The following is a 14,887-nucleotide window of genomic DNA, read 5'->3' on the forward strand; positions in this document are numbered from 1 at the left end:
TGCTGTATACCTGAAACTAATATAATATTGAATATCAACTATAACTGAAAAATTTTAAAAACATTGATAAATCAGACTTCAAACAAAACTGAAAACCTGACTTTTAAAATATAAGAAGAAAATAAATAGATAAGCCACTATGGAATAAGAGGAAATGTTCATAAAGCATATATCTGACTGATATCCAGAGTACATAAAGATCTCCTAAAAAAACAATAATAACATATGGTGATGGAAGGAGAACTGACTCTGGGTGGTGAACACACAATGGGATTTATAGATGATGTAATACAGAATTGTACACCTGAAATCTATGTAGTTTTACTAACAATTATCACCCCAATAAATTAAAAAATAATAATAATAATAATAAAATAATAATGGGGTAGCCAATTTGCTCAGTGGTTAGAGCACAGTGCTCTAACATCAAGGTTGCTGGTCGCAATTTCCCCCCAACATGGGCCAGTGAGCTGCACCCTCCACAACTAGATTGAAGGACAACGACTTGGAGCTGATGGGCCCTGGAAAAACACACTGTTCCCCAACTAAAAAAAATTTAAAAATAAATAATTACACTGAAAAACACATTGCCATTAATCCCCCTCCTAATACTCCCCCTCACTTTGAACACACTTCTCCCATCGTTCTTGCCACTTTCTGAAGCCATTCTGGAAGTCCTCGTTTGTGAGTGTCTTTAGTTGTGCTGTCATGGCTGCCTCGATGTCTTGAATTGATTCAAAACATTTACCTTTCACGGTCATTTTGACTTTGGGGAAGAGCCAGAAGTCACAAGGTGCCAGATCGGGTGAATAAGGTGGATAAGGACACACCGTAATGTTTTTATTTGACAGAAATGGCCGTACCAGAAGCGACGTGTGACACAGAGCCTCTCCGTTGTGATCAAAGCACACGGGGAATGCTGCTGCTGAGTGCCATCCAAGGGAAAGGCAGGGATCTTCAATACGGAAGGGGCGTGTGAAACCTTAGTAACAGTGTGTGACAAGTTTCAACTTGTTCGGTACAGTCAGTAGGGTGTGAGTTACGGTTGAGAGAGAAAGTGTGTTTTAAAGTGTGCTGTGAATCATCCTCCATCATGACAACGCTCCGTGTCACACCTCGCTTCTGTACAGCAATTTCTGTCAAATAAAAACATTACGGTGTGTCCTCATCCACCTTATTCACTGGACCTGGCACCGTGAGACTTCTGGCTCTTCCCCAAAGTCAGTATGATTCAGGACATCGAGGCAGGCACGACAGTGGAACGAAAGAGGACTTCTGCAACTGCTTTAGAAAGTGGCAAGAACGATGGGAGAAGTGTGTTCAAAGTGAGGGGGAGTATTTGGAGGGGGATTAATGGCAATGTGTCTCACTGTAATAATTTTTTTTATTTAAACATTCACCATATTGTTTGCTCACACCTCGTAGTTCACAAAGGAAGATATACAAATGACTAGTAAGTACAGGAAAAAGTACCCAACATCATTACTGATCAGGTCAATGCAAATTAAACTCCTAATGAGGTATCACTATACTTTCATGAAAATGGCTAAAATTAAAAGCACTAACAGCACATTAAATGTTGCTGAGGATGTAGAACAATCACAAATCTTATACATTACTGGTGGGACTAGAAAATGATACAACTCTTTTGGAAAAGATGGTCAAGTTTTTTACAAAAGTAGACATACATCTACCCTACTATCCAGCAATTCTACTCTCAAGAGAAATGAATGTATGTTCCCCAAAACACCTGTACAAAACTGTTCACAGAAGCTTTAATCATAAGTCAAACACTGGAAATAGCCCAGATGTCCATCAACAGAACAGTAAACAATCTGGAATGTTCATGCAATGAAATACTATACAGCAATAAAAAAACACAATGAACTACTGATACAACAGCATGAATAAATTCCCAAAAAAGTATACAGTATACCCACAAGCACATACGGTATGATTCCCTTTATATGATAAAAGGCCCAAGTTGTCTCTGGCTAGAGCAGAACAGAAGCTTAAGTTAACCCCCACATTAAAGAAAACAAATTTTAAAAATAAGGTGGTAGTAACAATTCTGTTGAGAAAGTACTTATTAAATTGTTAATAACTTGTTCATATAACTCTGCCAAATAGCAACTTACCCGTTATCAACATATTACTTGTTGGCTCCAAACCCAACCATCATTGCCTGCTCTGCAAAAGGGGAGCTGAACCCATTAAATAGTTTTCCTTTGCCAGCTGAGGTTAATCTTAGCTTTGTCAACAGAGGACACTGGAGAGACACTGCGAGAAGTAGAGGCTTCTCTACCTACTTCCAGTATGCTCCTCTCACCAGGCCCCGTTACCCAGTTAGCTCCCCACAGCGCCAATGCTGGGCGCCTGACTCCCACCATGCATAGCGGTCAGCAGCACCCAGTGCCAGCAGCTTCCTGACACCTCACTCAAGCAGTTTTGTGGCCGAGTACTGCCAGCACGACACCTCTCCACATACGGCTTTCTCCAACATCCTAGAAGGGAGATTTCCAACAAGTTCTGGAGGGTAAACTTCCAGCATGCTCTGCCAGTGTGGTAACACAATGACTTTCTCTGCCATCCAGTCAGGCACAGCCATCCCCTCCTTCAACAAGATACAGATCTCGGGCCTGGAGGGTGTCCTCCTTGAGCTCGCTATAGCAGCCCTATAGCTGCCATGGGGTAGTGGCTGCTCCCACATACGCTATTCCTATATTTAGAGTTCGCTCTACTTCTTACTACCAATCCCTCATTACTCCAATTCCATTATAATTAATCATTCTTTCTGGTAGACTTTACCCATTCAAATTATCGTGCGGTTTCTGTCTCCTGAATGGACCCTGGCAGTTGTTTCAATGAGTTGAAAAGCTAAGTAGCATAGGCCAAAAATGAGAAACTTTATTACCATCATAAAATCCACATACTCCGTAGCTCCGCTTCCTTCACAATTCTGCCAATAAAGAGACAGGTGAGCAACCAAGTTAACCTGCTTAGGGGGTCCAAGCAGCCCTGCCTGGTACATTCTGCTTTGGAGAGTTACTCAAGCTTCAGATTCAGTTCCCTGAGGCCAAAGCCAGCCTTTGTTTGGAGATACTCATAAAATAGCTAACACAACCACATATTCTATAACACATCTTCCCAAATACAGAAGAAACTTCTTCACATTTCTTTTATTTTCTATGCTAAAGAAACCTCTTTAAGTTTCATGCAGAATATCAAAACCCAGAACAGCCTACGCATGTCCCAGTGTGCTACTCGGCCCTGACCCATCCTCCAGTTGAGCAGCATCTTTATAAATACGTGTCAGAATACTCCCAATCAATTCAAGTTTGGATCCAAATAGCAACTCCAAAGTCTCTATTAAAATAAAACGTGCAAACAACTTTTCACTTGTCAGAGTATACATAATCAAATAAATACTGAGTGCCAACGATGAAAGAGACCCTGCAGAACTAATACTGTACTAACAAGATGAACAGTCCTCAGGAAACTGAAAGGGAGGATGGAGAGCAGGTAGAGACGAGAGGCAAACAAGCAATTTTAAGAGTACAGTAAATGTTACGATGAGGAGAGTACTATGAAAACACCAGGACAGAGGGGAGGGGTCAGGAAAGGCTTCTTAGAGGGTATGGCATCTAAATGGAAATCTGAAAGATAACTGGAGCGAGACAGGAAGAGGGGAGGAAAGCGAGAGCAAAGATAAACGCACAGACAAAAGCCCAGAAGGAGGAGAGGCACCTGAAACTGACACCAGAGGGTCAAGAGATGCAGTTAGAGCGCGGTTAAGACAGAGCACATGAAGCGAGGCCTCGTCTCCCCGGCTCAGGAGTTGGGACCTGATCCAGAGAGCGGTTAAGACAGAGCACATGAAGCGAGGCCTCGTCTCCCAGGCTCAGGAGTTGGGACTTGACCCACTTCCCACGGGGAAGTCACTGAAGAACTTGAAGCAGGTCAAGGGCTCAGACTGGCACTGCCCACAGTGTGGAGAAGGCAAGACTACAACAGCTAAATAAAACTATTCCCAGTTTTGAAAAATTAAAACCAGCCATTAAGTTAACCACTTAACAAGTAACAAGCTTCCCCTTTATCTGCTCAACTCCATGAGCTAAGGGGAGGCGGTTTGTCAGCACGGGTGTTACAAGCAGAGTCGTAAAGCGCTGACTTGTGAGGGTAAGGGGCCACAGCTGGAAAGTGTGTGAAAACCGGCATTCCCTTTCCTTTCCCTGTTCCGAGGAGAGCTCCGAGAGCTCTTCTCAGTGTAGTCGCAGAGGCAGGCATCACTCCGTGCAGGGCTGACTGAGGTTAGCAGTCGCAGCAGTACACCCACAGGTGCATTCGCTCAGCAAGTTTACTGAGCAAGTTTACAAAGTGATGGGGGAACCCCAAACTCTCAGAACTACAGACGGCACTCCTTCCGTGTCTCTTTCCCACGGCAGGAAAGCAAGGCCACACAGGGTGTGAGGAAGACAGACCGGATGGTAGGGGCACCAAGAGTTTCAGAACCAGGCTTGCTCTTAAGAAAATCACTTATTCTCTCTGCAATTTTAGTAATCGCCTAGAAACCGAAAAACAATTGTCAAAGTCTCCACACTCTAAAAACTGTCTAAGATCCTGAAACTATCCCACTTGAATAAGACATAGCATCCTGAAAACCTACACATTACAGTTCCAATGTATTCAAGGGTCGGAATATATCATCTTGGAGGGTTTCAAAACACCCAGGAAACATTCTGAGTGTTGCCAACCAGCATCAATGTCCATGGTCAGGAGGAAACTTTCTTCTAAGAGCAGTTGAAAAATGCTTCCTTTAGCAATAAATAAGGGGAAAAAACACAACATCTAAATCCAACTGCAGTTATGTACATTATAAAACTAACATATAAGCCAACTGACAAGACATGCTCTCCCACCCCCCCACCCCCACTCTACCCTGGCAAAAGAGCAAACCTGTTGGCAGCCCTTCACCTACCAAGGCAATGTTATAGCTCAGACACAATGCCTCTGTGGGGCTCTACTGAACTGTTGAGACAAAATTTGAATTGTTAAAAGGAAAAACTAAAGTAGTTGTACATAGACACAAAATAACCGACATGGGAAGAAAGCAAAGCAAGGCTGTCAGGGTACCAGCCACTCATGTGGTCCTCAGCAGACACAGCAATCAGACTGGCTGCAGGGAACTGAGGGAATACACAGTCCCCACGTCTGCCTTACGTGGTTTATCAGTCAAGTGAAGAGCTGCAGAACCAATCAGCTCAACTTTTTTCTAAAGAAGAATTTTCATCGCAGGTTGTATGAGAACTAAAAGACTGACTGTTCTGTTCAGTGGGTATGACCCTAAATAGTCTTATGCTTGAAAAGATCAAATCCTTACAGGAAAGCTGGTTTTGATTTGTTTCTATCACTTCTAAGTGCTTTTACCTAGAAGTAACTCATAACACTTTACAAGTATTTTCTCACTCACCCTCAGAGTCTTAATAAGAATTTTTACCATCAAGAAGTTTTACAAACATCATCAGCAGCCCACAGGGGCCAGTAGGCTAACAAGGGCTACAATCCAGAAAAGTCAGGCTTGCTCAAGAGCACAGATTACATTCCCAGGTAAAAGGATTACCTGCCTACCCACAGCCCAACTTCCCAGGTATCATGCCAGGGTGCAAAGCTATTTAAGAGAAAAGGAAAAGTTTTCTACATTTAAAAGATGAAGAAACTAAAGCACACAGAGGATAAACAGATGAAAGCTAAAGTGAAAAAAGGAAAAAGCTGTACCTGCTCTTTATAACAAATTCAGAACCTAAGTCCGTCTAAATTCATGATGAATATTAAATGCCCTATGCCTCTTCTTTAAAAAGAGCTTTTCATTCTAAGGAAAACACAAGCATCCAGACCAATTTTGTATATATATATATATATAAAAAAACACACAAATGATTACATGAAGGTTTATAGCAGCTTCATTCATAATGGCTGAAATTTGGAAGTAACCACGACATCCTTCAGTAAGTGATGGATAAACTATGGTCCATCCAAACAATGGAATATTATTCAGCATCACAAAGAAATGAACTATCAAACCCTGCAAAGACACAGAGGAAACTTAAATGTGTATGACTAAGTGAAAAAAGCCAGCCTGAAAAGGCTGCATACTCTAAGATTCCAACTGTATGACAACATTCTGGAATAGGTAAAACTATGAAGATCGTAAAAAGGTCAGTGGTTGGGGGAGAGGGAAGGATGAGGATTTTTAGGATGGCCCAACTACTCTGCATGATACTACAATGGTGCATACACGTCACTGTACCTTTGTCCACACCCCAATGCCAAGAGTGAACCCTCATGACAACCAAGGAATGGGTGATAACGTGTAACACAGGTTCACAGACTGTAATGATGGACCACACTCTGGACTGGGATATTGATAAAGGGAAAGGTTATGTCATGTGTGGGGGCAAAGGGTATATGGGAACACTCTGTACTTTCCATTCCCGTTTGTTATGAACCTAAAACTGCTCTAAAAAAGACCCTATTTTTATAAAGCAAAATTATTTAAATGTTCTCATTGTTTATCTGGGTGGTTGTTAGGTGTACACTTGTGTAAAAAATCATCAAATTTGGTGCAGTTTATATATGTTTTATATATCGAGTTATTTTAAAAGAAAAAAATTAACAAGGTAAAGTAATCATTTAAGGGTTAAAAAATAATCTGGGGCCAGCCCGGTGGCTCGGGCGATTAGAGCTCCGTGCTCCTAACTCCGAAGGCTGCCAGTTCAATTCCCACATGGGCCAGGGCGCTCTCAACCCCAAGGTTGCCAGTCCAATTCCTCAAGTCCCGCAAGGGATGGTGGGCTGTGCCCCCTGCAACCAGCAACGGCAACTGGACCTGGAGCTGAGCTGCGCCCTCCACAACTAAGACTGAAAGGACAACAACTTGAAGCTGAATGGCACCCTCCACAACTAAGATTGAAAGCACAACTTGACTTGGAAAAAAGTCCTGGAAGTACACACTGTTCCCCAATAAAGTACTGCTCCCCTTCCCCAATAAAATCTTTTAAAAATAAATAAATAAATAAAAATAATCTGTACTTACGTTAACACTAGAAGGCAGAGCCTATGTATCATGACAACTCATGGGTACTGTCTGAGCACTCATACTTCCTGGCTTTATGGTCTAAACATGTTTTTCTCAGTTTCCTCAAATGTAAAATGAATGTACTACTACTTGTCTCAGAGGGCTGTTAAAAAAGAAATTCCTTCTTTCGTCCACTTAGTTATTCAAGAGAAGAAATGCAGACCAGAAAATAAAGATTCCAATCAATGAAGAGGAACAGTACATATTGGTTCTTTCTCCTAACAAACTATAAATAATACAGTAAACTATAAATAAAATATAGAGACAAAATTTTTAATAACATGCCCTCTAAAAAAGCACTATTTAAAGAGTAATTTTCTCACTTGAACAAATTCCCACATGAAATTTCCATTCATTTAAATTCCCACCTTACTTCCATCCAGAAAATACCATTTTAGCAGCTCTATAAGAATTAATTTCATTCTTAAAAGAGATTTGGAAGGCTTTGAAAGAGGATTCTGATAACCAAGTTCTTGAGAACAAAGAAATCAGTAGTCACTGAGCACTGCCCAAGAAGTCAATGGTGAGACAGAGCTATGAAGAGGCAAAGTATGCAAACGATTTTTAATGGGAGGGGGATTTAAGGGACGAATCCTCGTCACCAAAAGTACTGCTTGCTGTCCCCAGAAACTAAAATCTAGAACACCCGCTAGGACCCTCCGTTGGTGTTAGTTTTCCAGTAACACACATGGAAGATCATCAGACAAGTAAGCCCCAAGTTTTAAAAGGTACACGTGAATTAAAGTTAAAATTAATTCACAAGTACCTTTTTAAAGTCCCAAAATATGTTCCACAGGACCAACAGTCTAAAGAGGCAGTCCCCACCTTGGTAACTGGGCCTGGACACTTTACAAAGGCACAAATCACGAAGACGAGGCTCCACAGAGACAGGAAGGAAGGATTTGTGCGTGACCAAGACGTCTCCTGGTCTGTACCAATTAACAGAAATCTAGAAACATGACAAGTACGGAAGTAAACTCTCAAGACTCCCTCAATCTAGTAGCTTGTGTCTGTCTACTGGCAACAGTTCCTGGTTATTTCAACTTCCAACCTCAATGAAGTATCCCTTAGTTCTCGATTCAGTATGGGGAGACCTGGAACTCTGGCAAAATGGAAAATGAAACTTGGAGCTGAGGACTATGAGGGAAGAATAACAACAAAACTGGGCCCAAAGTCCACAGGAATGCTCTTCAACTTTTCCTGAAACAGTGTCCTTCTGATGCAGTCTGGGAGTCAGAGCAATTCTACTCTTATTTAGTTGAAGAGAAATGAAAACATATGAGATATGATCAAACAATGTGGTGAATGTTTAAATAAAGTTTAATACAAATTGCCATTAATCCCCCTCCAAATACTCCCCCTCACATCGAACACACTTATCCCATCGTTCTTGCCACTTTCTGAAGCAGTTCTGGAAGTCCTCTTTCGTGAGTGTCTTAGTTGTGCCGTCGTGGCTGCCTCGATGTCCTGAATCATTTTCACTTTGGGCAAGAGCCAGAAGTCGCACGGTGCCAGATCTGGTGAGTAAGGTGGATGAGGACACACCGTAACGTTTTGACAGAAATTGTCATATACCAGAAGCGATGTGTGACACAGAGGATGTCATGATGGAGGGCGATTTACGGCACACTTTAAAACACACCTTCTCTCAACACCCGACTATATAGAACAAGTTAAAACTTGTCACACACTGTTACTAAGGTTCAACGCGCTACTTCCCGTATTGAAGATCCCTGCCTTTCCGTTGGATGACGCTTGGCAGTAGCATTCACCGTGTTTTGTGATCACAACGGAAAGGCTCTGTGTCACACATCGCTTCTGGTACAGCAATTTCTGTCAAATAAAAACATTACGGTGTGTCCTCATCCATCTTATTCACTGATCTGGCACCATGTGACTTCTGGCCCTTCCCCAAAGTGAAAATGATTCAGGACATCGAGGCAGCCACGACGGCACAACTAAAGACACTCACGAAAGAGGACTTCCAGAACTGCTTTAGAAAGTGGCAAAAATGATGGAATAAGTGTGTTCGAAGTGAGGGGGAGTATTTTGAGGGGGATTAATAGCAATGTATCTTTTACTGTAATTTTTTTAATTTAAACATTCACCATATTGTCTGATCACGTCATGTATGTATACACAAAGACTTATACGAGAATATTTATTGCATCTTTATTCATAATAGCTCAACACTAGAAACAACCCAAATGTCCATCAGCAAATGGTACAGCCATAAAACAGAATACTACTCAGCAGTAAAAAGGAACAAACACAACAAAATGGATGAACCTTGAAAACACACCTTGAGCAAAAGAAGCCAGATACAAAGACTATATAATCAATTCTCATTACTTACGAGTATAGTAGTTGTCTTCTACAGTGACTGTGAACACCAAGTTAGCAAATGCTGAACCACTGTTCCTTGAGGAAATAGAGAGTTAAATTTCTGCGAGCCTCTGGTCAAGCATTAATACATAGCAATACATTTGACAATACATTCGTCAACCAATTAGTACATAACCTTCCAGAACTAGGTACATACAATATATAATCTCTTATTTATATTTCTGTTTAAAGACACTTTCTTTAACATGTTGTTGGGCCCTGATGTAAATGCATCATTTACCAACCCAGGTATCTATAATATATTGCTGATTGCAAAAAGATTCAAATCAGTATGTATAACATAATCTCATTTTTATAAAAATTGTAAGACATGGGGAAAAGTCTGGTTATACACTAAAACAGTAAAATTATAGATGATCCTTTATTTTTATTTCTTCTTGTTACTCATATATTATCTTTTTTAAACTAGTGAATATACATTACTTATATAAAAACATATAAGTATATAAAAGTATGTAAGTAATGTATATTGGTTTTTTATAACAGTTTTGAGATATGATTTACACATCATACAATTCACCCATGTAAAGTGTACAATTTAACTGTTTTTAGTATTTTTGTAAATATGTGCAACCATCACTACAATTTTGGAACATATTCATTCCACAAAAAGAAATCCCATACTCTTTACCGTGTTTCCCTGAAAATAAGACCTAGCTGGACCTTATTTTCCCCGAAAATAAGACCTAGCTCTAATGTGTCTTTTGGAGCAAAAGTTAATACAAGATCCACTCTTATATAAGACCCAGTCTTTTATATTATATTATTATATTACATATTATACCCGGTCTCATATTAAAATAAGACAGCATCTTATACTAATTTTTGCTCCAAAAGATGCATCATTAGAGCTGATGGTCCGGCTAGGTCTTATTTTCAGGGAAACATGGAGTTATCATTCCCCTAGTCTCTAACACACCCCCAAGCCCTAAGCGACCACTAATCTATTTCCTGTCTCTCTAAATTTGCCTATTCTAGACATTTCATGTAAATGGAATTATACGTGATCTTGCGTGTTTGGCATCTTTCACTTAAGCATATTTTCCAGGTTCACCCATGTTATAGTATATGTCAGTACGTCATTCTTTTTTATTGCTAAATAATGTTCCATTTTACGTATTTACCACATTTTACCCATTATCATTTGTTAGAGATTTAGGTTGTTTCCCCCTTTGGCTATTATGAATAGTGCCGCTATAAACATTCATATACAGGTTTTTGTGTGGACATCTTTTAATTCTTCTTGGGTAAATAACTAGGGAGTGGGATTGCTGGGTCACATGGTAATTGTATGCTTAACCATTTAAAGAACTGCCAGACTGTTTTGAAAAGTGGCTGCATCATTTTACATTCTCATTAGCTGTGTACAAGGTCTGATTTCTCTACACCCTCACCAACACTTGTCATTATCTGACTCTTTGATTATAGAACAATTTGTTTATCAGTTATCATTTGATCATAACATGCCCAGATTCTTATGGACTTCAAGGTGCTCTTCTTCACTGACATCAAATTTTAGACTTGAAAAGGGTCCAGTCCTAGACCTGCTCCCCTAGCCTGCCCACCTTCAGGAAAATGAAGGGACAGGCATAAGCGAGCTACTCTCCCACCTACAAATAAAACTTTTATGGAAAAGCTCCGCAGCAGATTTTCTAAGCACTCAAGCTAACAAAGTCCCTAACTAACAGGGATCCAGCACTGAGGTAAACCTGTGTTCCCATCAAAACACACTTGTAATGCCTCCTACATAAACGTAACTTCAAGCCATAGCAGCACACGCGTCCTCATCACCTTTCATAAAAGAACCAAGATATCTTACGTTTTCTCTTCCAGAATCCATTGCTCAAATCCTGCTATAGTAGAAGAGAAATGAAATCTGATTTAAAATCAGGGCAAAAGCACAGATCCACTGGCACAAACACACAAAATTCCTAACTGCTCCCTCACCCCAAGCCGGAGACAGGGTGCACTGCGCAGTCTTTCCCCAGCTCTGCCCATCACTGTTCCCCCATAGCCTCGGGGTAACACTGGGAGGAGAGCAAGGAGCAAGTACGACTGACACATTTACAGCAGCCCCAGGGGGCAGTGACACCAAGCCCTAGCCAAGAAGAGGGTCTAAGAATCTCAGCACCTGGTGCCACACTCACCCAACACATTTTCCAAGAGTCAAAACTGGCATCTCAGTCAGGAAGGGGGTGGGTGACAGTCCATTCTGAGATGCAGAATTACCATGTTCAGGCCTCAGTTCTGCATTTTGCGCAAGTTCTGCAGCACTGAGGATACGCCTCTACCAGGCGCCAGAGTCAACTTGTGCTACCTTCAGGCAGGGTTGGAGGTGGAGCTCCACTGCCACCAAATCCCCTATTTCTACTTGCCCATTCCCTCCATTTCCCTGCTTAATCAGAGGGTGTTTCCAACTCAAATTTTGCACATTATTATAAACATTTAGTCTTCATCTACTATATGCAGGTACACAAAGATACAAAAAAAAAAAAATAGTCTCTGTAGGAAAGGGGTTAAGTCTTACCAGAGGAAACAAAACATTATTTTTAAAAGAGCAAACACTATTTTATTTTTGTACAAGGGCAAAAATGCTACTGCAGGTCTGAGGGAGTGAAGCATCCACAGGGGCTGCAATGTTTGGGGAGTTTCATAAAGAAGGTAGGAAGGACCTGAGCTGGACTCTGGAGAAAAGAGAAGTGGAGCTGAAGGAAATGGGCATCTCAAAGGGGGCAAAAGCCACTCGATTCAGCTGGCAAGAGGATTTGTGTAGGGAAATAACTAACGTGTGGAATGTTCAGTAAACCATTTGGTTAGCGGGGATTAGGGTAAGCACTGGAGAGTGGGCGAAGGCCAGCCGGGCAGGAGCACCCTGAATGCCACATCAGGACCTCGGACCTCAACCCATGATAAACCCGAAGCATTTCCGACTTCAGTGTAGGATCTCCAGAGCCTGCTGCTCGCAGGAATCAAAAATGCTCATCTTTACAGGTGAATTGCATGCAGACAAAGAAGTTTAAGCGGACTGAGGACCTGCTATTCTAACACCATTTTTACTCAATTGCACTTAAAAATGCGCAGCACAGAAGTACTGCTATTAGCTACCTTTGGGTGAATACCATGCTGAATCAAGCATCACCTACTGCTCATAAATATTCACGAGGTTGTAAAAGTATTCAACAAAGGCAATAAAAGTTCTTGGATATTCTATAATTTCCTTGGGGCAGCAGTTCTAAGGTAGGATTACACCATGGATGAACTGTAACGGGCCCTTGGACCCCCAAAAATTGTATGCAAAACGTAGTGTTAAGAACTTACCAAGGAGAGTCTGGCTCTTTCTACATCTCAAAGAGGTCCTAAATAGGCTAGGAGCCTATCTTAAGGTTATTTAAAAGAAACCTGTGGCTGCCTTAAATTTCTAAAGGAAACCTTAAGTAAAGCGGGAGGGGACGGACATGGGGACACACACACACTAGTTAGCTTGGGACAATTTTGAGAAGCTCTTGATATTTTAGTACCTCCCTCCTTTCTTATCAAGAACTGCCCGAGGAACTGACTGGTCTCGCCAAGGTCAAAATTCATTCAAGATTCAAAAAATGGCTGGAGGGAAGGCAATGAAATAAATAACTGAGGACTACTCAACTTCACTCTTCTCACAAGTAAGGCCACCAGCAACAGGCCGCCAGCCTCCTCAGGTTTCAGCATCTGTTCTCCAAAAGGACCTCCTGACCAAGGAGCTGCTTTCTTTCAAAATTAAACATTCTGAAGGTGACAAGATTCTGACCCAAGTGCACAAAGTATTGCTGCTTGACTTCTTAGCGGTGTCATCCAGGCTTTTTGTATAACCACGTACAAGGTGCCTGTGCAGAGAAGCAGAGGGACCACAAAGAAAAATGTGTGATGGAGCACCCAGAACCCTCTGCACACCTAGCCCCAGGTCTCTAGCCCTCCCACCCCCGCAGGAAGGGGGCGTACAGTCAGTTTTCCTTGGGCAAAATACACTTAGTCTGTCAAAAGTTAATTTTGGTAGATCCATACTATCCACCACGACAAAATCGTTTTTTCTGATTCTAACACATTCCTACATTTCCTGTGTCTCATTACACCGGCAAACTTATCTCGTTAGGAGGTAAAATCAACCAAGTCATCACCATAATACTCACTTTCTCCTAGACCAAAAAAGATCATACCACAACTCCAAAAAGTGGCGGTCAAGAACCAAAGAAATTATGTCCCAAAATATAATTCGGACATCACGGACATTTAACCAGGCCCTTCGGGAAGAGGCAAAGGTTGAGCTCTAAGGAGCACCAGAAGCAGGAGCCGGGCGAGAGGGCCTTCGCCCTTCCAGAATCAAAGGGCCATGAGACCGGCCTGCCCGATTTCAGCTGTTTCGTCTAGTCCTAAGTCTCAAGCCGTCTGAAAATCACTCGCAAGAACGACATCTAAGGAGGTACGTGTATTTCTCACCCGAGAGCAACACAACGCCCCCGGAGAGCATCAGGCTGGCACTAGCATGTTTCGGCGCTCCGATCACAGAAGCCAGTGGTTCCCTGCTACCCCGCGGGCCAGCCCTCGGGCGCGGGGCTCTCAGACCGCCACCCCGAGCCGTCCCCCCGGCCTTGGAAGCAGCATCAGGGAGGCTCCACAGGCGGCCAGTCGGGACGCTTGAGCCAGTGATGCTCTGCCGATATCCCGGCCCTACGCGCGCCCGTTCCAACCCAGCGCCTGCTGCTGCTCGCCCCGCGGCCGCCAGGCCGGTCTATCCGCCCAGCTCCTGTCACTCACCGGCCCGGCCCGGGCAGCGGGCGCCCACGGCTCCCTACGGGAGCTGGGCCCCCCGGGCCTCCAGGTTTCGGCCCGCCCCCTGGCAGGCAGCGCAGGTGGCTGAGCCCCGCAGCAGCGGCCCCGCAGCGGCCGCTCGGTCCAGCTCCCGGCGCTGCCCACTGGGTACGGATCAACAACAAGATGGCGGCCAGCCGAGGGGGCGGGGGCCGGGCGTCATAGTAACCAGGGCTGCAAAGAACCCGCCTCCAGCTGAAACTTTCCCCAATCAACAGTCCCTTTGCCGGACGCCCCGGGAGTGCTTCCCGCTGAGAGGTGGACTGACCTGTCAATCAGAGCCAGCCTCTCACGGCCCTTGCCGAATGCTTCGGCACGTGACTGTGACGGCACGGATTGGCGCATGCGTGCCTTTCCGGGAGTTGTTGGCGGCAGAGGTTTTGCGGGTGATTCCGAGGCCGTAGCGCCCTTGGCGCCTCTGCGTGCGCGACTCCTGCGCGGAGTCGGCAGCGTCTTCCCACACAAGTGTGCACACTTGGGGAATGTCTGCTGTGTGCTGTTTGC

At 43.1% G+C, this 14,887-nt stretch overlaps 1 protein-coding gene across 1 annotated transcript in view; it reads right to left on the reverse strand.

Moving 5' to 3' along the window:
- The window catches only part of IP6K1 (inositol hexakisphosphate kinase 1), a 51,567-nt gene extending 37,039 nt beyond the window's left edge, over positions 1–14,528 (reverse strand). The window contains exon 1 of the mRNA XM_081073034.1: positions 14,330–14,528. The gene's annotated coding sequence lies outside the window, so the exon portion shown is untranslated. The remainder of the gene's footprint in view (positions 1–14,329) is intronic.
- Positions 14,529–14,887: the final 359 nt, after the last annotated feature.

The sequence above is a fragment of the Rhinolophus hipposideros genome (genome assembly GCF_964194185.1).
Source record: "Rhinolophus hipposideros genome assembly, chromosome: 14".
NCBI lineage: Eukaryota > Metazoa > Chordata > Mammalia > Chiroptera > Rhinolophidae > Rhinolophus > Rhinolophus hipposideros.